Source organism: Lissotriton helveticus, chromosome 12, assembly GCF_964261635.1.
Source record: "Lissotriton helveticus chromosome 12, aLisHel1.1, whole genome shotgun sequence".
Lineage (NCBI taxonomy): Eukaryota > Metazoa > Chordata > Amphibia > Caudata > Salamandridae > Lissotriton > Lissotriton helveticus.
In genome coordinates this window covers 593,525,823-593,549,912 of record NC_136073.1, presented here as the reverse complement: position 1 = coordinate 593,549,912, position 24,090 = coordinate 593,525,823, and the positions used below count along the sequence as shown (strand labels likewise).

The following is a 24,090-nucleotide window of genomic DNA, read 5'->3' as shown; positions in this document are numbered from 1 at the left end:
AATACACCACTGGCTCATACTTATAGACTGGCTTTTTACAGTTACTTACACTTGCTGTTATTACTTCACTGCTGTGGTATAATAATACACCACTGGCTCATTCATATAGATTGGTCCTTTATAGCTACTTATATCTTTACCTAGCGTTACACACTACAAGATGGCTGCCCCGTTTTTGAGACAAATTGCTAGTAGGGGATAGTCCATTTACTATCCCCAATAGGTATAAATAGGACATCCAATATGGCGCTTGTGCAGCACCCCAAGGACCCGATACTGGACGCGACTGCCAGCTTTCTGAGGTAAGCAGGTCACAGGGCGATCTTTACTGGACTTGATAATAGGATGGTGGTTGCTGTTGATTACTGATACAAGCAGCCACGAGTTACACAACTTGGAGCATCTCTCTGCAGGTTTACTTTCCCCATAGTTGCTTTGCCACCTACACTATTCTAGTCAGTTATGCTTGTTAGACACATTTGACCAATAAATGCAGACGGGAGGGGTGGGGCATCATATTAGCTTTGAGCCTACGTGTACTAACAACCCTTCACTCTGATTAGGGCTCCTTGTCATTACAATTACCCCCTTCACCCACCAAGTGGGAACACATATTTAATCCTAATACTAGGACCTAATTTGTTTTTACTGACGTACATATTGTATGGATACAAATAGTATACCTAGTGTGAATTGCTGTTTCTTTGCAGATCCTATGCTATTATCACTGCTTGTACCAAGTCTCCACACTTGAATTTGGGAGTACAAGGTAAGACATCCTACTAGGATGGTGTCTTTCTTTTGAAGTTATGAGGCAATGAGATACAGTTTCGATATACTAATAGGATTCTGGTTACCTCCACAGAATTTTTCATATCATACATTGACTACGGAATCCACCACCTTCCTTTTTCCCTCCCACCCCTGCCTCCCCTCCCACTTTTTTCTACTTATCACTTAAAATATCACATTTTATTGCACTCTGTACGTACCCCACATGATCCCATGTAGCACACAATGGGTGCCTTTTGGGCCACTGATCCTGGTAATGGGAATACAAATACTCCTTGAGTTTCCTCTCTATAACATCATCATATTTATATTCCAGCTGTTAAGATTTCAGCAATAGACGAAACATATGTTGTCAGGAAAAGATAGAGATTATTTTGGGTAACCCAATAAAGGACAGTTGATATCACGACCTGGACATCAGGAGTGATTTTTGAGTGCTTGGAGAACTCTCTCTATTTTGACTTGCACTTTTGGTGGGTGTCTATTTACTTACTTATATAATAGCATTTGACCTCCTTTGCTGTCAGTAAAATGTACTTCTTGTCCTGAATTTTGTTCTAAATTTTGACCTTTTGTCCTGATTTTTTAGTCACTGTACAGAATTTTCCTCCATGTCAGGTGGTCACCCTGTCTGGCACTAAAGGTTACTCTAAGACTAAACACTGACCTGATTTCATCTCAGTTCCACTGAACTACCTGGCAGCTCATTGGCTGCAGTCAGGGCTCGAATTGAGGGTAGACATAGTCTATCTCCTATTTTCAGGAGGTAGACATCATCTACCCTGCTACAAAGCTGGCCACTTTCAGCAGAGTGTCACTTTCCTACTTCTCCCAAATTCACTTAAGTATGTTGAACTCCTCCCGGTGTTATTTTCTGACACCGGGAGTTTCAGCAGCGCCTGCACGTTGCCTGCTTTTGTTCCGAGTAGCGACGTGCAGGTGGCGAAGGGGTTTTCAGATTCCACCTTTGCCCATGACAAAAAGCAGGAATTAAGGGGCTATTAGGCCTCTTTTTGTTGGAGTATTCTGGCTGGGAGCTGCCAGGTGCCTCATACCGACACGCAATGGAGCTAAACAAAGGCTCACATCTTATCACTTCACAGGTACATAAGAGAGAAATGCTTTTGGTTATGTTTACTTCCTGCATATAAGATGCATACACTGTAAGAATGTCAGATGTGCTGGTCGCCCCAGTATTTACACAAATAATTTAAATACCATTATTTAGTTTTATTTATTTTATAGCGCTTTAGTACTACTCATACTAATGCACGGGTCACAGTGCTTTACATCACACACATACAGATTTTACATTGACAATAAATCATGTGTGTGTGCATCATTGTAAAGGATGTGTTACATAAGACAGTGAGAGTTACAAGGTGTAAGAGCCACATGTCCTTCATACCTCACTGTGCTATATTAGAAGAATTACAATTTATGAATTGCAAATAAAAGGATCTCCGTCTAAACAGCAGTAACCCACTTACCCATTTAAATAAAATAAAAATCGGTCATCTGAGTGTTGCATAATGAGCTTTGCAGGTGACATATTAACCCTGTATGCTACTTTGATTCACAATTAGGACTAGACAAAACGCAGATCTCTCCAGCAAATACTTTATCCTCCAGTTATCTTACCATTATTATTATCTGAGATTTAGCTGCTACACAAATATCTCAGCAGCAGGTGCCTTAACTCCATAAGATGTTTTTTTTTAAATACAAACATTGCAATCAATTAAGCAGAACACAGTTACTGTCACGTTGCTCCTCGTTGCAATTTCTTTGAGGCAGCAGGGTTTAACAAAAATAAATGTATACATTGAGGCGCAGGTTTGCGTCATTATTTTGGCTCAACCCCAATGCAAAATCTAATTTGCTAAATAATGCAATGCGCTCAAATGTGCTCATGATAAACATGCAAAACATATCTGCAGTCACTTCCTATGAGGTTGTGATGTCACATGCAATGTCACGCGCCATGATGTCACTTCCGATGATGTCACACCTATTCTGCCTAACTTGGTGAGTCCCCCTACTTCTGATTTTTTTAGGTCTTGAGCCCCGAGTACAGCATAGGGGCTAGGAGCTTACATGTAGTTTACGGCTTTGACGTGTATGTTATCAGCCTAATGTAAGACCCACTCCCCAACGTGTACCCGCTTGGTGCAACCGGACAACAAGCCCGCTCGTGGTCAAAGACTCGCTCAAGGGGCGAGTCTGCTCTAGTATTTATCCAGCAGGCGGGGCTGTCCGCACAGCTCCGTCGTCACAGGCAGGAACAGGCACTGACAGACACACGACTGAAAGCGTAGCCTGCAAAGCCGGCCCCCGAGCAGCTGTACAATACTTCCGGGGGCACAGGAAGGCCGTTTCCTGTGCTGCAGCAATAGGGACTATCTCTTCCGGGGCAGCGGGGAGGCCTTTTCCGGTGTGTAGCAGTAGTGGTGGTTTCTATGGGGATGGGTGGGCCGTCTTTTTCTGGGCGGGTCGTTTCGTCTAACCAATCGGACGGCTTGCTGGAAAGTAAAGCCTCAAAGACCCTCCTGGTGCCTCCCCTTAGCCTGTCAATCTGTTTAAAACCATCTTTATGATTACCTTCCCTTGCTTTACCGTATCGAAGTTGTTTGGAGTCAATAGGAAAGAAAAGGCAGTCGGATGTTTGAAATCTTCTGTCGCCTGGAGACGGAAGGTAAGGCCCATTTTCGCGTGCCTCCCGCTTGAGTCGGGAGGTTTGAGATGCAGGTACTTTCACGTATGTGATTGTACTTACCTAAATGAGATGATGTTTTCTCACCATCGTGGCGGTAGGTAGCCCTGTCTTTGATCGCGTATTGACTATTCCAATAATGTGAATGATACCAAGTGTTTGTATGTAATAACCGAGCCACCGCTTCCGTTGTTAGGATAGAAACCTGCCAAGGCTCAAGGGTAGAACCCAGATTGCCATCAGTACCTGTCACAACATGTCCTTGTCAATTTGTGATACCACTGGCGTTGAAGCCATGAGACAATGTGTAGTGATTGCTACTCATCCTGTCTTGCTCATCCCCTGCTGTCACCTTGTGGAATGTTCATATTCATGACACACTAGAATGTTGGGTTCCTAGCTCTGGTGAATTCAGTTGGGAGCTTGGGGCTGAGCTGTAAGGAGACAGCTCCTGGTGGGGTTTAATTCCTTCTTAATATCTAATACCAACTACTACCATCTTGTACCATCATATCAATAAATACCTATTCTTCAAGAACCTACACTGGATTTCATCATCATATATTTCACTACACAATTCCATCCTGCTATTTAGAATAATTAATTTACATGTGCATTAATGATTAGCGTCCGTGCTGGAATTGGACATAACTTACTGCCGGAACTCATAAATTGGGGGTCAAAGGTATAGAGGAGGTAAGGGGTTGAAGTGACGAGGGTTGGAGCTTGAAAAGCAGTGTCTGACAGTCAACATACCTTCTTTTAAAAATAAATCTGCTGCAAAGACATTGGCGCAAGGACATATGTGACAGTAAATCTGTTCTAAATTACTTTATTGGTCATAAAAAGCACGCTTTTTAAAATATTTTCCATTGTTAGGACAACTGCTACAGAGATCTTTGTGTGCCCATACATTTTGAAGGGATTATAATAGCAGTAAGATAGCTCTAGTGGTTAACACAGTTCTGGGAGTGTTCTGTGGTTTGCTCAATAAAAGTGTTTGCTCATAATGTAGCTTAAATGAGTTTAGATCCTTATTGTTTTTTTCTCAATGTGTTATTCTAAGATTGCAAAGAAGGGTTCCTTTGAGAAGTAATAAAGTCTTATTGTACAAACCACTGCAAGCACTGGCTTTGTTTTTATCCCAGCCATTCACTCTTATCATATAATGTCTACAAGTATCGCTGCTATGTGATTCATTCCTTCACCACATAATTTATAACCCTTATTGTCTTGTGTAACATTGCCTGTACATTGATTTACACAATTGTATGATGTATTATGCCTTTGTGTGTGATGTAAAGTGCTCTTAACACCCCAAACTGGCATAAGTAGTGCTATAAAAGAGTTAAATAAAAAATAAGTAGGTGTAATTTACATCTATGTTTGTGTAATTATTCATACAGGCAAATGAAGCTTGCATTCTTAAAGTGGAAGCACATCTCTTACATAGGGAGTTGAACAAATCATAGTTTCTCATAAGTGCTTTTGAAGTGATAATATGCTGCGTGCCTTTGTTGCCTACCATTTCTTCGGCGTCTAGGTGTTCTGCTCCAGATTTCTCCCTTCCAGTATTATTCTCCAACAAAAAGAATGTTGATGGCCCTTTAAATCAAACTTTTGTTTTGGGTCGTGCTGGAAGTGTAAATTAGAAAGCCCCCTCTCCGCCTTTGCATTGCTACCTCATGATGGAAAATGCAAAAAGAATATTTGATGGAGGAATGCTGAAACAATGTTGAAAATTCACTCCCACTACAGAGATCTGGGCCTAAATCGATTGTTTTTTTGCACACCATGTCATTCCAGTTTAGACCCAGCCATATGCAAATCGGTCTTGACCATGCTCCCCATGGGAACAGGCCTGCTCGAACTGCCAGACCAGGTCCTCCCTGGACCAGATACAAGCATCCTGGGACTGGTTTCAGGGTGTCACCCCTCATCAGCCAGGCTTGCTTGACTCCAGTGGCATGTTGGGAATGGGGCCCACATCTGGGCATACACTTCCACTTAGAACGATAAATGCAAAAAGAACACTTGACGAAATGCTGAAGCAATGTCGAACATTCACCCCCTGTACGGTGATCTGGGCCTATATCCATCGTTGTTTTGCACAACATGGAACTGGAAACAAGCATCCTGGGACTGGTTTCAGAGTATCACCCCTCATCCGGTCCAAGGAAGTTTGTTTCCGGTCCAGGGGGGACTTGCCTGGCAGTTCGGGCTGGACTGTTCCCATGAGGAGCAGGGTCAAGACTGATTTGCTTATGGCTGGGTCCAAACTGGGGTGGCATAGTGAGCAAAAGAAAGATGGATTAAACCCAGATCTCTTGACTGAGGGTGAGTGGTTGAAAAGTTTCAGCACACCGGCAATCATCCTGCTGTGTTTGCGGTGATGGAAAATGACACCAGGATAAATGCAGCATGTTTCTCTGGGTCCCGAAATAGCTGTGTGAACTGGGACCTGACACAATCTTCCTGCTTTCTAGTACTCGCTGGAATTGGCAAACCTTGAATCCAAAAATCCATAAATTGGGGGTGAATGAGTTGCAGGGTAAAGGAGGTGGAGTCATGAGAGGAGGAGTCTGGCTGCCAATGTATCTTTTTTTATTTTTTTATATCCAGGGCCAAGAAATTGGCAACAAGGACAGACGTAACAGTAAATCTCTTCTGCCTTACTTAACTGGTCACAATAATGCTGCATTTTAAAATATTTTTCAAGGTTAAAATACTGGCTACAGAGATATTTGTTTCCCCAACAATTTTCATGGATAATATTAATGGTAATATATCTCTGGTGGGTAATGCATTAAGTGAGTTGATCTTTGTTCTGTCTAGTCACAGTTTTGACTCAAATTAGCATGAAGGGTTAATGTACCTGCAGCAAAGCATATCGTGTAACATTCAGCTTTGTAACTCACAGTTGCTTGCTGCCTATTTGCTGGTGTTATTTATATCGGGCTGTCCAGTAAGTCTTTCTCCCTCCCTCCCTTGGAGCATAGCCTGTTTACTGCATTTTCCATGAGTGCTCAAAAGAAAGCCCTGAAGGAACCCCTTTCTTTCAGCTACGAAGGACAAGGCGATACCTGCTGGCCGACCTTGTACCATTGAAACAACTCGCCACCACTCAATTCAAGGAAAATGGTCCTGCCAACTGTCCTTTGGCTCCCCATTAGACCTTTACCCACCCCAAGCTATTGGGAAACCTTATTACAAATGCTGCCTTCCCTGTAAACACCATCAGCAACTCTCTTAACTCTTACATCTTCCCACAACAACTTCAAGACCTCCGATATCAAGTCAAACATTAAAAAGAACCTTGATTGAGGAGTCCAAGACAACTACTGATCTCTTGTGAAAAGTACATGCGTAGGAGAACTACTTGTTCTGTCACAGTAGAGCTTTTCAAATGAATAGGTGCTCACATTAATCATATTGTGAGAAAGGGTTTGGATGAGTCGAATATCACTATGATGGGAAGTGCTAAACGTTGCAAAAGAATATGTTAAAGCTTTCAGGAGGAATGGGACTAGATGGTGGCAATCCCAGGCAGATCAGCACAAACTTTGGAGTTATTTAATTCAATTTCAATTCAATTCAATAATCTTTATTTCGTTGCAGTTGCATCATAAAAGATATACAGTTAAAATTCATTAAAATACGATTATATAATATTCAAAAACACAAGTGGGGTATGGAAGGTCTACTTAGGATTACATTACATTATAAGTTCAGTTCATCTCGGTCTACGTCATTTGTGTCATGGTATTACGGTCAAAGAAATCATCACACATTTTGAATAAATATAAGAGTTAAAAATAATCAACATTTTTACAAGCTAGAAAACAATTAAATTTGCAGCCACCATGGCATAATAATTAAAAAATTACAATAAAATAATAAAAAAATATTACATGGTTGGTATGCCCAACCGTAAAGTCGGGTGCTCGGTTATCCTTTACTTATGGTATATGTAACGATCATGATATTAGTTTTAAGAGGGTTTCAACAAGTTATATGGTTAAAAATGAAGACCCATTTTCAATCTAATAAAATTAGCAGCGAGAAGAAATCTACTGATGCCAAACACAATTACTTGACTGGTGTCTGTTTTTAAGATTCTACCAGCCTCCTTATAGGAGTTTGAACCAGTAATGCGACATAGCAGCACTATCCACTTTTTCCTTGACTTCGCATAACTGGAGCAGAAAAATAATATATGTAAGACATCTTCCCTTGCATTGTTAGAGCATAAAGTGCAGAGATCACTGTTTGTCTTCACCCAACTTTTCTCAAGAGCTTTAGTTCTCAATATTCCATATCTGTATTTTATATACAAGGTTTTTGCTAGTGGCGGCTGTACCTCATCCAAAAATGTTTCAAAATGTGCCACATCTTAAACCATTAAAAAATTTTCAGTTAAGGGGCCATGGATTTTTATGTATGCAGAATCATAACTTATATAGGACCAGAATGACAATTTAACAATTGTTCTTGAACCCACACGATTCTGGCTCGCTCCAAAAATGGGCTAGTCCTAGTTTAACTAACCAGGATCTTACATGCTTTAACCAGTAAATTTTGCTCCCGCTATCTAGATCCATAACTTCTTTCAACCCGTTTTTATATTCGTTCAGTTCGGGAGTTGTCCATAATCTGACCCACAGCAATAATGGTCTCAACATTGCATGTTGGTCAGTACGTTTAATATTCAGATCCAAAAATAGTGGTGTCAGAGGGGTGTTAGTGGGCACTTTTAGTAATCCCCTAAAAAACTTATTCTCAAGGGTTTCAAAAGTCTTCCTGCATACTGGTCCCCATAATTCTGCTCCATATAGTACCGCAGATTGAACCTTGTACCTAAAGATCTCTAAAGCTGGGGTAACTGCCTTGTTCAAGCATTTGTTGTGTCTTTTTAAAATTGGAAGGCAGTTTTGTTTGAACACTATTTTCGTTTTTTCTAGCTGCGGTCTCCATGCTAGTAGTGAATCAATTAATACACCTAAATATGTAAAATTCTGCTCGTGATCTAATTTGTGACCATTTAACATTAGGTTTTTTCTAAAACTTTTGTGCAGGCTCAGTGCCATGTATTTTGTTTTTTTTATATTAATTTCTAACCCTTTAAGATTGCAATATGACTGGAACCTTTCTAGTAAATTCTGGAGACCCCGCGGTGTTTGTGAAATAAGGATGGTATCGTCCGCAAAAAGGAGGGACGGAACCCGTTCACCCCCCAATCTAGGTGAATCATTATCACACTTCTCCATGTAGGACGGGATGTCATTAACAAAGAGGGAGAAGAGTGTAGGAGCCAGCACGCACCCCTGGCGTACTCCCCTTTTTATAGGGATAGATTGTGAAAGTTCCCTGTTTGGGCCCCACCTGACCTTAGCGTAATTCTCCTTGTGGAGACCCATCACCAAATTTAACAAATCCCCTGGGAGTCCCTGGCATTTCAAGGATTCCCATAGTAGATCTCGGGGGATAAGATCAAATGCTGCTCGTAGGTCAACAAATGCCACATACAAGTGGCCTTTGCGAATGATGACATATTTCCAATACAAGCAGCATAGCCTTAGTACCTGGTCTATGGTTCCTGTTTTTTCTCTGAAGCCCGCTTGGTATTTTGTTAAAACTGATTCTTGTTCCAACCATGCATTAATATGGTTTAATATGTGCCTGGCATATAGTTTTTGGGTTATATCTAAAAGGCTTATGGGGCGATAGTTAGCTGGATCGCTTCTGTCCCCCTTTTTAAAAATTGTGATAATTTCTGCGCCATTCCATGTATCCGGGATTGGTTCACCAGCCGCAACTGTATTGCACAGATGATTTAAATATGGTGCCCATACAGCCAAGTCATGCTTGAAGAGGTCGCCTGGGATTTTGTCAAGACCAGGGGCCTTCCCCTGTTTGACCGAGTTAATAGCTAGCTCTGTCTCCTGTAAGTTAAAAACTATCTGTGGGTGTACATCATCTACAACAGGTAGAGCTCTCTCTTCCTGCACTACTCACCCAGGCCCTTGCGCCGCGTATAGGTTCGTAAAGTGGTTTATCCACATTGCCTCATCTACGAAGACCTCTCTGGAGCCTTTCTCTCTTTTATTTCCCTTAGCTACTATTTCCCAGAATAACTTCTGGTCCTTTGTCGTAGCCGCTGACAACATACTGGACCAGAGTTCTTCATCCCAGGAAGACTTTGCTTTTGCCAATACTTTATTATACAATTTCCTTTTTTCTTTTACTTCTAGAGCACCCTTTGTTTTAAGTGCGTCAATCAGTATGGATTTTGCGACTCGGCATTCTTTACTAAACCAGGGTTTGCCAGCAGGCACTGCATTCACTACACCAATCCCTTTTTTTGGCTTTTTTGTCATAAGTTCTAATAGTTTGTTGAAAAAGGCTTTGTGCAGTTTGATAAATTCACCTGATTCGCATTCAACAGGGTTATATGAATCAAATGTATTTGCAAGAGAACAATAAATATTGACCAATAATTCTTCTTTTCCCAAGATATATGCCCATTTCACAGACCGTCGATTATTACTAAGAATAATGTTGTCTATTGTGGGTGGTTGTATTTGGCTGTGACCTCCCTCGCTAACTTCCGGCCCCTTTAGTAAACTCTGTAAAAAGCTAGTTTCAAGGGGGCGGTGATCGCTGTCAAATCTTTCCTTAACCCTCAGGTCTTTTGTATATGGCCATAGATCAAATGAGACAATGACATAATCTATTTTACTTTCACATGTACGCCTCTTGAAAGTGGGTGCTTTCGGGCTATCAGATGGCAGGCGCCCATTACATGCCCTCAGTCCTTGACTTGTGAGTAACCTTGTGATCTGAAGAGCCAGGGTGGTTCCGGCAGCCGCCCCATTGCTAACCAAAGAAGGTATTCCATTAGCAGCATCCTCTTCTTCATACAAGTTATACATGCCTATAATAGGTTCGAAATTACAATTCATGTCCCCACATATAATTACACTTGCTTCTGGACCCAAAGTGTCCATAAGAGTCTCTAATTTATCAATGCATGGTGACTCCTTGTAGGATGGACATGGTCTATTGTAGACATTAATAAGATAAATCACCCTTTTATCATCAGTAGTAATTTCCAGGCCAAGTAAATCAAGAGAGTCAATATTTAAATTTTTTATGCCGATATTAATAGATACACTGACCCATATTAATAAACCCCCTGAGGCCCGTCCTCTGGTTGATGGAACCGCATCTATCTGATATGTTTTATATCCAACTCTGTGTATTTGATTTGTGGCCCAAGTTTCCTGCAAAACGCAGATATCAAAGGTATTCATATAATTGTTCCATTCAGGGTCACCTGTTTTTGTACTCACTCCTGCTACATTCCATGAGACTACTTGGACTAAAATCAACCCTTCGTTTGTGCCACTACTACTCGATGGTGGAGGTGTAGTTATGCTTCTAATTGCCCCTATTCGAGTACTGACATACCTACCCACTATAGTGGGTCTGTACAGACTGTTCCTGTCTTTAAGACTATGACCTCATCTACTGTACCGTCACTTTGGGGCTGATCTGTAGTGTCAGTGATCAACATTCGATCAACTGCCTGGTTTGTACTAGGACGTACTACTCCATTTGTGTCCCTGATTCCTACCACTTTTAAATTGGGTACTCTATGATATTCGAGTACCTGTTCTACAGTCTCTTGACGTGGTGACAGTGAGGGAGGAGGGGGAAGGGTGTCTTGCAGTCAATCAACTGCATCTAAGCAATTGAAGCGATTGTTGGTGGAAATATAATCTAAATCTAAATGTAGAGGCGGCATTAACCAGCCTCCACCTCGTGGCCCCCTCCCATTTCGTTGCACCATTGTCCAACCATCTGCCCTAGATGAGAAGTGGCCTGGTGGGTAGAAATAGGTCAGTTGAAAAGGACGAATAGTGGTGCCTAGACTAGGGTACCTCCAGTTGCAGATATGTTTCACTACTCTAGGATTGTCAAAATTGATTAAAATACAATCCCCGTTTATATTTTTTGCCAAATACCCCACCCAAGGTACTCGCCTGATGGTAAGGATTCTGCCCATCATATGCGGGCGTAGTGGTCTATTTACATCCAACCATTGAACAACCCTATTCCATAGGGTTGCAGAGGTTTCTACTTCATGGTTGCCCAATTCCGGCACTCCAGCCAGAATAACCACAAATGGGCAAACCTCTGGGGGGAGATTAATGGTCTTTGTAGTGTTTTCTGCGCTATAATTTTTGCCATTACTATCCTGTGGTACACTATTTTTATTTGGCTTGCTTATTTTGGGTTCCGTTACATCCTTATCTTTGGTTACCTCAGGAATCCCCTCAGTAATTTTCGGTACCGGTGGGTCCTTCGGTGCCGCTGATGCCTCTGCAGTTTTAGTGACCGTGGCCTTCGGTAGTATATGAGGTGCACTGGGGTTGACATTTTTTAGGGAAGATTCAGCGATTCCCTTGATGTCCCTCTCAATCCGTTTTAGATAGTTGGAGTTATTTAGCCTCCCAGTGTCCAAACAATGTCACTTGAAAGCCAGATAGGGCTGGAGACGGATTGATTACAAATAAATAAAATCGTAGCTAACTGCAAATCAAATGTCTTGGGAGCGTAGACCCAAGTTGCATTGTGTGGGGATTAAAATTACCAGATATTTCAACACTGTCCTAAGCTGGATCACATTCTGCTCCGAAAATAGTTCTCCCACCTGCACATTCAGACCAAGTGAATCAAAACCACCTCCTCCATGTTACTTCTTGAACAATTGTTGGACGATATATATTTTTGTGTGCAATGCTAGCTGTAAAGTAGCCCATGTGGAAATGCTTAAATTGGACGAGGTGGAACCTGCATTGCTTGTTGTTTTCTTTGTATATGTTGGGACTGTGTTAGGCTCAGTGTTTGTAATCTTTGCCCCACAATCCTGTTCCCATTTTAATCAGAACCATAGACGTGGATTGGGGCACCCCTCAGTGTACCTCCATGAAGGGAGGAAAACGTGAAGCATCTGTATCAGCAAGGCTAGTTCTCGTACCATTTGTTTAGTGCTGCACTCTACAACCTGCCATTTGAAATAAACTGACCTGTCTGCACCCCATCTGAGTTCTTGCCTATTCAAACACTTGGATGGTCCTGCCATTGTTTACGTCATCTGCCAGTGTGCACACTCCATCCACCCAACCAGATGCATGACCTCCTTGTGCAATTAACCTTTCCAAGTGGCTCCACAATGACAAAAAAGCACCACTTTTGAAACCATCATTTTCAACCAGTCCCATATCTTGGACATAAAAGACACCACATGAGAAAACCTAACTGGACTCAGTAGGAGCAAGAAATTGGTATTTTAAGTTTCTTGTTGGCAAGGCAACCTGTCAGTAGAGAGAAGTGCGCCCTCTAGAGCCTGATTTATTTTAACGTTACAAAATGTGCTGGAGAAGTTGGTCACCCTTTCTTTGTGTAGTTGTTTAAACCGCAATTTAAAAACCTAGCGCATTTCCTCCTGAATAGAAAATGAGGAGCCTATGTTTAGGATTAGACTCCGACGTTGATTGAGAGGACAGACCATAATTAAAGAAAAAAAATGATACTCGCATCGTTTGATTGGCAGTTCGTTTTGGCCATTTTGCTGATAACCAGTGTTACCTAAAATTGACATTTCGGCTTTTCTTATGAACTAATGAAACGACGCCTGTCGTAAATGGATTGCCAATTTGTTCTAGTTTTGTTGCATATTTTGATTGAAAAGAAAGCAGGCAGGTCGCTCTGCGGAAGTTGCATGGCATTGTTGTGGATAGGAGGGCGGGGAGCCTTAACGGGCTCGCTTTCTGTCGTTCCCGCTGCCTCGGGTAGATTAGTCCAAGGCTACCTACAGCAAGGCACAACTACCACTTGTGCTAATGCGATCTCCCGCCGCCAGCCTGCTCCTGGCACTGTGTGAGTAAAGTGGTTGCCAAGAGACCAAATGGAATAACCTGTGCACAGTACACATCCCCGTGCTTTGTTTGAAAACTTGAGCAAGGGTCAAAACCTGCTTTCACGGCATGCGTGCTTGCTCCTTTGAATTCCCGTTCACTTTTCATCCAAAAAAGGCTGCTGCTCCCTTTCCAGGAACACCGTTGGAATATTATCTTTTCTAAGTCTGAAAATAAGTACTTGGCCTAAACCACTTTAAACTCACTCGCCCACTTATTCAAGAGAATGACATACTGTGTTGTCAAGGATCATTTACATCAGTGAATCTGAAACAACATCAGAAGTTGTTAGATTGGTGAATTGGATTTAGCACGAAAAGAGGTATTGTTAATGTAAAGGTACACTAAGATTTTACAATCTTACAGTGGCAGACCGTGATGTTTCGATAACCTATTTATAGTTTAGCTAATGTTTGGACACCTCCGGTTGTTGGTTTGCATAGACTTCTTGGGGACATTCGGAAAGCTTTCCTGGGAACGTATCCCCCCCCCCCCCCCCTCCCTGTTGCTTATGACTGGTTTTGTGCTTAGTCAACTCACAGGTGCTTGTTGTCTATTTGCTGGTGTTATTTATATTGGGCTGTCCAGTATGTCTTTCTCCATCCCTCCCTTGGAGCATAGCCTGTTTACTGTATATTCCACGAGTGCTCCATTTCTGTAAACAAGCCTTTAAAATGTGTTCTCATCTTATTTATTTATTTATGACACTTATAAAGCGCTCTATCACCTAACAGGCATCCTGGCGCTGAACCAACAGTGTACACTCAAATTAGTCCGGGGACGCAAAAGTGACCAGTTATGTACCAGGAAAGAGCCACGTTTTTAATCCCTTTCTAAAAGGGAGGATATACTCCATTTGTCTCAGCTCCAGTGGGAGCCTGTTCCATAGTCGTGCAGCCGAGGTGCCAAATGCCCTACCTCCGAATTTTTTTTTTTTAAACCTAGGCACCTTTACCAATCTCGCTGTGGAGGAGCAAAGGCTTCTCTCCGGAACATACCAAGTAAATGTCCTCCTCAGCAGTATCGGCCCAAGCCCGTGCAGGGATTAAAAAACTATACAAAGAGATTTAAACTGGACTCTGAAATATCGGGAGCCAATGCAGCTCAGACAGAGCCAAGGAGGTAGAGGAGCGTCTGTTTCCCCAGGGCAAGTTTAGCTGCTATTGCTTGAATCCTCTGGAGCCTTTCCAATAAATATCTCGGGGATTCCAGCAATAAGGCATTGCAGTAATCCAATCTACTTACAATGGTACATTGCACTATCAATGCTCAAGCATGCATTGGCAGAAGCGGAAGAATTTTGCTCCGGACTCTAATAATGGCAAAACAGCTCCCCATGGTTTTATTGACCTGTGATTCGAGAGTCCACTTATTATTGAACATGACACCCAGGTTACAGACCTTCTCCACCGGCAGCAGTGGGCTGGCTGATGCTAATGGCCAGAAGTTTGGGAGGAGCCCAGTGGGGTTCTTCCCCACTGGACAATGGAGAATATCGGTTTTCTCCAAATTAAACTGAAGCAAATTCTCCTTCAGCCATTATGCAGTATCTCGAAGACATTCATGAAACACCTTCAGCGGTGTGGACTGTTCTCCCTCTAAGGAGAGAATAAGTTGGGTATCGTCCGCACAATTTACAATATTAATATTGTGTGACCTTATAACAGCAATTAAAGGTTTCATATAAATATTAAATAAGATAGGGCTGAGTGCAGAGCCCTGCGGAACGCCATGCAGAATATCAGTAAAATCCGACTGATAGGGGGAAAGCGCCACTGCCTGTCTCCTATTTGAGAGAAAGGATTGGAACCAGCTCAAAGCCATGCCTACTATTCCCACCTCTTTAAGTCTCTCCAAAAGAGTGGCGTGATTGACCGTATCGAATGCGGCAGACAGGTCAAGCAGGATTAAAACCACTGCTTGACCTCTGTCTGCACGCATACGAAGCTCGTCCATCACAGTCACTAAAGCCGTCTCTTTACCATGGGCTGGTCGGAAACCAAATTTTGTCACATTGGCTGTGCTTTCAAAGACCGAGATACAGTGTGGGGCTCTGTCTTCCGAGGGAGCATTGTGTTTACTTTTCTTTTACTGACTTCAAAGTGTGAGGATTTATGTGACCGTCATGCTGGATACTGGAGGTATGCTGGAAGACAGTTGTATAATGTTTTATTTTTCTCGTACACAACCACATTTAAATATCTGTAATTGAACTGTGTAAATACTTCAGAATATATCAGAATTAGGAGAGAACTAGTGAAACACTTTTGTTTAGTAATTCTGAAGTGTGGTGGTAACAAAAAAATGAATGCAATAATATGTGTGTTCTGGACACCAAAGCACATCACCATGCTCGCACTCGAATCATAACTGTTTAAAACAAATTTACACGTCTTTGTTTCTTCAAGGTAATTTATTTATTCTTGAATTTTGACTATTTCATTCATAGTCTTTGTTAAATAATCAATTTTTAATTTCATTCACTTTGATTCAGATTTGAGCCCAGTGCATTTTGGGCGCATTGCCCTTCGTCGGGGGACTTTGTACCATCTATAAGTATACAATGATATTATCACTCGTACATTATTAGATCAACATAAACAAACATAAAACAGTAGTGGTTGCCGCTACACCCAGTGTGAAGTGTATGTGTTTGAATATAAAAAAATCCAAAAATGTTTGTGCCATTATTTTCGTGTTACGCGGTGGTTATATGCTAGCACGATTATACATGCGCCGCCTTCGTGATGCAGTGTGCACATCATAAATGGTTGTGACAATAGTGCTCATGCTTGAAAAAACACTATCATTGATGTAGAACTGACCTGTCGGGCGAATTCAATGTGTAGGCTCTAAAGTGAAGATGTAAGATAACATTTGTGTAAATATTTCGGTTAGCACGTTACTAAACGTATGAAAAAATATATCGGTTTGCTCGCAACTGAATGTATTACAAAATCAGACATGTTAGTTCTATATCTTACCGAAGGATTCAATTCGCGGGTAAACGATTAATTCCTAACGCGTCTTCCGGGTTTATCTGGTTCTCGCGATGTCTATCTATGTTTATCTTGGGTCCGATCACGTGCTTAGAGAAATGGATAACAGACTAAAAATGAGTCTGTTTCAAAAAAAGACTGAAGGACTATCAAGCTAGTAGTGCGCGATAATAATATCCCGTATACTCTCTAGAGTCAGAAACATTACATGAAATCGGAATAGTAAATCATAAAAAACGTGAAACTCGTAAAAACGTAAAAAAACTTGAAAATACGTGGCAAAGGTGAAAAATGTAGACTTTGTGAGTGGTGAGGGCAACTATTGAAACACATCATTACTAATGAATTGTGTTATATATATATATATACATGCCATACTTCATGTGAATTTCATTAGAGCAGTTGTTTGTACAGTAAATTGGTTTGGCCGTGTTTATACATACAATAACTCTTATGTTTACAAATCTTATAGAAAACAACTTAAATCCATCCGTTCGTTAAGACCCATAGGGTAAAGAGTACATAGATAATTTATCCAAAATATTTCCCTTTTCAATAGTTGGCTGGTGTTATCTTGTCCTGATATTATGTTGACGTTCTCAAGTATGCAGAATTTCAACTGACTTGGGTTGTGCTTTGCTTCATTGAAATGTACAGCGATTGTGGATTTCATATTTTTCAGTCTGATGTTACTTTTGTGTTCGATTATTCTTGTTTTAATTTTTCTTTGGGTTTTACCTACGTATGATAAGCCGCAGGGGCATCTCAACATATAGATCACATTACTGGTATCACATGTCCCTGAAGTCTTTAATTTTATTGGTGTTCCCTTTGTGGGATGATTGATACTGTTTCCTTTGATTATTGCGCTGTAGTTCCCACAGTTGTGGCAGGGTAATGTGCCTCTATATACAGTTTAACTTTTTTTCTTTTTTTCTTTGATTAATTCCTTGATGTTTTTAGTTCTTTCATATGCAAATCTTGGTTGATTCGTAAAAATACCTTTGAAATCTTCTTCCAATGCCAGAAGTGGCCACTGCTTTAGAATTGTCTTTTTAATTTGGTAACTTCTGGTGGAAAATTTGGAAATGAATACAGTTCTTTGTTCTTCACTCTTTATGCTTGTCGTCAACAAATGTTTTCTTTCTAATCTGTCTGCTCTTTCTGCCGTTGCGTCCAGTAGGGTTTGTGGATATCCTCTTTTTTTGAATTTGTTAAGAGTGTTAATTTTGTGTTTATGATATAATTCCTCTGTAGGCGCAATCCTTTTAATCCTCAGTAATTGTGAGAAAGGTAAATGTTTTTTAAGCGATGTTTGGTGAACACTCTGGTAATGGAGAAGATTATTTCTATCTGTTGTTTTGGTGAATACGCTAGTTTCTATTGTTCCTTCTTTGTTTGAAATTGATACATCCAGATACGATATTTGTTGTTTGTTGATGGTTGAAGTGAATTGTATTCTCTCGTTTATTGTGTTCAATTGCTGTATAGCCTTTTCAAGATTGTTCTCCGATCCTTTCCACAGGATGAAAATGTCATCGATGTACCGTTTGTACAATATCAGATCTTGTGTCCATTCCACGTTGTTCAAGATGTTATCTAATTCAAATCGGTGCATGAATATATTCGCATATGTGGGAGCAGCACAGTTTCCCATCGATGTACCTGATGATTGTACATAGAATTTGTTTTTCCATACGAAATAGCTGTGGAATAACGTAAAATGAATTAATTCCATCAAAAACACCTTCAGGTCTTCTCTTTTATTGTCATGTCCTAGAAAGCTTTCCACTGCTGTCAGTCCTAAGTCATGCGGAATGGAAGTGTACAAAGACTTCACGTCTATAGTAGCCATGATAATGTCTTTCGTGAATGAGTTCTTATGTTCTTCCAAAATGTTCAAAAAGTGAGTAGTGTCTTTTATATATGTCGACATGTTCTGTACAATTTCTTGTAAGTGTCGATCAATAAACTTTCCCAGTGGTTCATGTATAGAGCCAACGGTTGACACGATTGGACGAAATGGTGGTAGTGTGGGATGCTTGTGTCTCTTAGGTGTCATAAATATATGGAGTAGTTGGATTGTTTTTTATCAGATATTCTTTCTCCTTTTGTCCTATTACACCATTGTCGATATTCTCATTTATAATTTTGGTGAGGATTTTCAGGAATTCGTTGGTAGGATCAGTTGTCATTTCCATATACGTATCGTTATCTTGTACATGTGTGTCAATACTGTGTTCATAAAATTTGGTGTCCATTATTTTTAGAGCTCCACCTTTATCTGCCTGACGTTTTGTGATTTGTCTGTTGTTGGCCAGGTCCTGTAATGCTTGTCTTTTTTTTTTGTGTCAAATTTGCTGCTTTGGATCTATGGTGTTTAAATATCTGGTCTATATCTTTCATATATAACACAAAAAGAGGGGGGATCTGGGAGCTATAAAGGTCCAGTGTCCATACTCCCTAAATGCGATATCTATCACCTGGAGGACACAGTTCCTAACGGGCAGGTGCAAGAAGTCACCAATCCCTTACAAAAAAGAGAAAACAGAGAGTAAAGGAATTCCTAGATTGGGGACCCACTCAGGTGACTGGAAGACCACTCTTTGTCCTCTGTTGCCCTCACACACCCCGAAGGGTGTCATGCTTCATCATCGGGCGGTTGCTCCTCGTAGGGCTGGCGGTGCAATTCCCTACGGGCCCCCTGAAGGGTCACTTTAGCGGAGATCTTTTCAAGACCGCCGGATGGTGCATGTGGGTGTGTGGGGAGTGGGTTCTTTACGGAGGGTTAGGAAAGTGCGTGCTAATTAGTGAAAAATATATATAATGGGTCATCACGCAGCTAGTTTTATTTGATGTACCCTTAGCAAGATTTGAACTGCTAAAACTGTAACCCTGGAGGCACACTACGCCCAGGGGTCATGGGTCATAGGTCGACATGTTTCGCGCCTCTTTCGCCTATAAGAGTTCGTTGGCGTTTCATCAGGACCAAATTATTAAAATTAAGTGCACGTGAAAAACCCTCAATGTCGATCTGGGCAAGAGCCTGTGCCCCCCTCAATGTGGTCACAGGTCAATGATGAAAGGTTAGCTCCAGGTCTTAATCTAGGAAAAAGAAAAAGAAGATAGCAGCAGGGATGTGTATCAGTAAAACTTGATACTACATATGTGTGCCAAAATCGTGTGCACATCTAACCCACGCCAAGACAGGCAGACAAATCCAGAATTTACACGAGGGCCCCACAATCGTACATGGCGTATCACACAATTGCTCACCTCGCAGTAGCCATATTATTGGCATATAACAAATGGTGTCTGAACTCCCATATATTTGGCTACTACAAGAGGATCTCACTCAGAATATCACACCACTTACATCAACATGGAACCTCACCCATAATAAAAACGACTCCACTCGGAGAATACTTGGTTTCCACAGGGTCTTACCTAACTGATCGGACATACGTACTCCATCGGCTAGGCGCATGAACCGCCCGTTCATTATCGGGCTGAAACTATAAATGTGTGCAAACGGTATAAGACACACTTTGTAGTTGGTAAACAGTGTTGGTTTCAAGTCACCTTTCCGAATAAAGTACTCACACTTCAGCACAGATGGTCACATCAGTGTACCTGCCACGTCCATGCGACTGCCAGTAATGAGCTCACAACGGCAGCGCACGCCACCTTAATAGGTGACAGGAACTCATGTTGCGGTAACTTCCTTTTCCCGGATGCCAGCTCAAAGCAAAGTCAGCTGCGCATGCGTAAGGCATTAATTGCACTGCGCATGCGTGTATCAGGGACACTCAATCCCGATATTTTGCCAGGGTCACGTCACTGACTCGAAATACAAAAAAGGAAGATAACACCATGTCTCTCACACGCAACAGACGTTGCATAAGTAGGTATTTAAAAATCATCCGAAGCCTCTTCATTACATTGACAACATCTGTTTATCGAACCGACCCCGAACATGCAACGTGAAAGTCCACTCTCCTTTCAAACCATTATTTATAAAGACGTTAGTAAGGTGAATCATTTATTTATTTTGTAGTGCCCCAGCCACATAGGGTTCGCTATTCCATGTGATGCCAAGTGAAGGATTAATTGGAAAGATGGTGCCAAACGTTATTGCACTCATACTGTGCCCATATCATGGTACTAAAGGTTTGTATACCCAGAGAAAAGGAAACTTATAGTAAATGATCCCACGGCTACACTGCCGTACTGAATATATAACACAAAAAAGAGGGGGGGATATTGGAGCTATAAAGGTCCAGTGTCCATACTCCCTAAATGCGATATCTATCACCTGGAGGACACAGTTCCTAACGGGCAGGAACTATATCTTTCATAACCACTTTTTCAAATGCGTCCAATACCTTGTGACTTACTGGAGGGATGAATTTGCTTTTGTTTCTTAATCCCATTAGTATGTTTTCTTTAGGTGCCACTGTCTGTGATGTTGTATCAATGACGTTGGAAAAGAAGTGTCTTAATCTTAAAGATCGTAGAAATTTGTAGATGCAAACTTTTGTTTCAAGTTGGTTTGAATGGTATGTTGGGACATACGAAGTTCCCTTTTGCAGTGTCTGTAACTGAAAATCTGTAACCGTATGTTTAGAGATGTTTATCACTAGGGTTTCTGACTCCTTGTGTTCTGTGCCACTGTTTCGACAATTATTTGTTTTCTTGCTCCTCCTGGTTCATCTTGGGGTCCTGTACCTCTCTCCAAAAAAGAAGTATTACTAGAGGGTGCTGATGTCACAGCTGATGTACCTGGTGTAACATTCTCGGATATAATGTTTGTTGATTTTCCAGTTCTTGGTCTCCTATTGTCAAATTGTGTTCTTCTTTGTTGCGAATCATCTGAAGATGTTTCATCTAATGATTTATCTGTGTTTGGTCTCTGTTGTCTCCTCCTCGCATAAATGTCAGCCCAGTTATACACTTCTCCCAAGGGATAGTCTGTTGTGTCTCTTTTACATTTTCTTAATTTACAGTCATTGATTTCTTTAGTATACTCTTCTAATTTTTTGTTAGTATCAGTTAGTATCTGATCCCATTCCTCATTAGTCAATATTTTGTTTATTTCATCTTTTAGTTGATTTACTTCTTTACTTAATTCATCTATTAGTTTTGCCAGTTCTTCTACTATCAAGTCTAGCGAACATTTATTCAATATTGCAAACCATTTCTCAGTAAATCTGGCATTGTTTTTACATAGTGTCGATTTTAGGGATATCCTTAGGCCTCGTGGAATCCGCGGAGTTTTATGACATTTTATAAGTATACTCGCATGTAATTTTTGATTCACAATTCGTTTAGACATGTATAGCAATTGTTTGATGTTTGATTCTTTTGATCCTGTACTAGGACATATACTTTCAGTCTCCTCGATGAGGGAGTAAATCCGTTGTGTGTCGGCCTCGCTAAATGCTAATGTTTCTGCTCATTGTTCTGTAGTATGTGCAATATCCTCAAATTGCATGTTTTTTAATGTTGGTGCGAACTCCACAGGGTGCTCAGAAAAATTATAGATAAATGCCAATTGGTATGTGCGGTCGCACTCTAACTTTTCACAAAGTATTCACTTAGTGAAAGTGAATACTTTGTGAAAAGTTAGAGTGCGACCCCACATACCAATTGGCATTCATCAACAAAAAAATGAATACCATCAAAACAAATCAACACACTAGGTGATGCCATTTGCACACACTATCGTTTGTGCACTGTATAGCTTCATCAGTAAAACTGTCTATGTGCAAATGTAATGGTCATTTCAATTGAAAATGTGTTGTCTGTAATGTAGTTCACTATCACACCCTCTACTCCGCAACACTCTACTCCCTTCTACGCTACGCCACTCTCTGCCACTCTACTCCACGGCACTCCACTCTAAGCCACACTATCCACACTATACCTCTTCACTCTAGGCTATACCACACTACTCCACTCTATGCCACCCTATAACACTCTACGACACTTAATGCCACTCCGCAACACTCCGTTCTATGCCACTATACTGTACAACACTCTCTGCCACTCTACTCCACTCTATGCCACTTCACTTTAGGCCTCTTCACTCCACTGAAGGACACTCAACCACACTCCGAGACACTCCACTTTAGGGTAATCCACTGTGACACTCCATGCCACTACACTCTACGACACTCTCTGCCACACTACATCCCTCCACTCTACACCCCTTCACTTTAGGCCACTCCACCGTACAACACTCCACCCCACCCCACTCTACTCCAGGATATTCCCCTCCATGACACTCTACTCCATTCTACTCTGCGCCACTCCACTCTACGACTCTCTTCTCTATTACACTCTATGCCATTCCACTCTACAACACTCTACTCCACTTTGCGCTACTCTGTGCCACTTCAATCTAGGCCTCTCTAGTCTACGACACTCAACACCACTCTACTACATTCCACTACACTCTGCTACACGTCACTCTATGCCACTTCATCCTACGACACTCTACGCCTCTACACTCTACTCCTATCCACTCTACAACATTCTATGCCTCTCTGTGACAATCTATGCCACACTACAACACTCCAATTCATGACACTCTACGCCACTTTACTCAACTCTGCACCCCTCCACTCTGACATTGTACTCCACTCTAGGCTATGGCACTCCACTCTACGACGCTCTGCTCACAACACTCCACGACACTCCAGGATCCTCTATGACACTCTGCCATTCCACACTCCACTTTGCTATAATTTGCTCCAGTCCACGCCCACTCCACTTTACTCCACTCCCCACTCTATTCTGCTTCTTCACTCCACTCTGTGCTCCGCTCTACTCTATGCCGTACTCCACAACTTTACAACAATCTGCCACTTTTGACACCCCACTCTATGTCCCACTCCACCCTACCACTTTACAACATTCTTTTCTACTCTACCACTCTGACACTACACTATCCTCCACTCAATTTGCTTCACTCAACTCTACACTCCACGCCACTCTACTCCATTCTATGCCACTCTGCTCCATTCTTTGCAACTCCCCTCCATGCTACTGTCCTCTATGTCACTAACCTTTAGCCATGCTGAACAGCAGCCACGCTTGTGTACAAATGAATAGAGCCAATAGCTCTTGCATAGGTGATACCTACTGGTTTTGTCAGTTCTTGTTTTTCCTAGTTATGGACTTACTGCAGACAGACTTATATGGGGGCCTTGCTGCAGAGTCATTTAACAGAAGACCAATAAAAAAACACAACCTTGTTACAATAGACACCTACCCTTGCTTGGGCTCATATTGTGTAAGAGACATGTCTGGTACAGAAGGATAGGTTTAGCAGGTAGTCTGAGGTAGTGAGTGTCACTGTTTATGATCTTTTGCGACCTAGGACCACTACATTGTACCACAATATTGCATTTGGTTGTGAGGGTATTAAGCAGGGATGTAATTTGTCCTCTGAACAGAGGCATAAATGTATATGGTTCCTGCTGGAAGGAGAGGAGCAGAGTGCAGAAGGCTGAACATTCATGCCAAACGAAAACCCAAAGGGCAATGAGTGCTGTTGGGTCCCTTTTTTGGGGTAGCTTGATACATTGGTGTGTTCACG

The 24,090-nt window shown here is 41.5% G+C and overlaps 1 protein-coding gene across 3 annotated transcripts in view; it reads left to right on the top strand.

Annotated features, from left to right (window-relative positions):
* Positions 1 to 3,311: 3,311 nt before the first annotated feature.
* Positions 3,312 to 24,090, top strand: part of USP21 (ubiquitin specific peptidase 21) — a 480,681-nt gene continuing 459,902 nt past the window's right edge. Inside the window, exon 1 of one of the 3 annotated variants that reach the window (XM_078669158.1) lies at positions 3,312 to 3,487. The gene's annotated coding sequence lies outside the window, so the exon portion shown is untranslated. The remainder of the gene's footprint in view (positions 3,488 to 24,090) is intronic. The other 2 variants (XM_078669157.1, XM_078669160.1) reach the window with 2 other exon arrangements.